At 37.5% G+C, this 554-nt stretch overlaps 1 pseudogene; it reads left to right on the forward strand.

Moving 5' to 3' along the window:
• The first annotated feature begins 435 nt into the window (after positions 1 to 435).
• Positions 436 to 554, forward strand: LOC139184317 (5S ribosomal RNA; annotated as a pseudogene).

The raw sequence follows: 554 nt of genomic DNA on the forward strand, positions 1-554 counted from the left end.
ATATTTTCTCCCATTCTGTGGGTTGTCTTTCTGTTTTGTTTATGATTTCCTTTGCTGTGCAAAACCTTTTCAGTTTAATTAGGTCTCATTTGTTTATTTTTGGTTTTATTTTCATTAGGAGGTGGAGCAAGATATTGTTGTGGTTTATATCAAAGAGTGTTCTGCTTTTGTTTGTAATAACTTTGTTTTTAATTTAACTTAATGTAATTTAAATTTTTTGGCTGTGCCATGCAGCATGTGGGATCTTCGTTCCCTTACCAGGAATGAAACATGTGCCCCCTGCAGTGGAAGCCCAGAGTCCTAACCACTGGGCCTCCAGACAAGTCCTGGAATAACTTTAAATGGAGTAAAATCTGTGAAATATTGAATCATTATGTTGTACACCTGAAACTAAGATAATGTAAATCAACTACATTTCAATTAAAAACAAAAGCAGTCTATGGTCATACCACCCTGAACGTGCCTGATCTCATCTGATCTCGGAAGCTAAGTAGGGTCAGGCCTGGTTAGTACTTGGATGGGAGACTGCATGGGAATAACAGATGCTGTAGACT

Source organism: Bos indicus, chromosome 7, assembly GCF_029378745.1.
Source record: "Bos indicus isolate NIAB-ARS_2022 breed Sahiwal x Tharparkar chromosome 7, NIAB-ARS_B.indTharparkar_mat_pri_1.0, whole genome shotgun sequence".
Taxonomy (NCBI): domain Eukaryota; kingdom Metazoa; phylum Chordata; class Mammalia; order Artiodactyla; family Bovidae; genus Bos; species Bos indicus.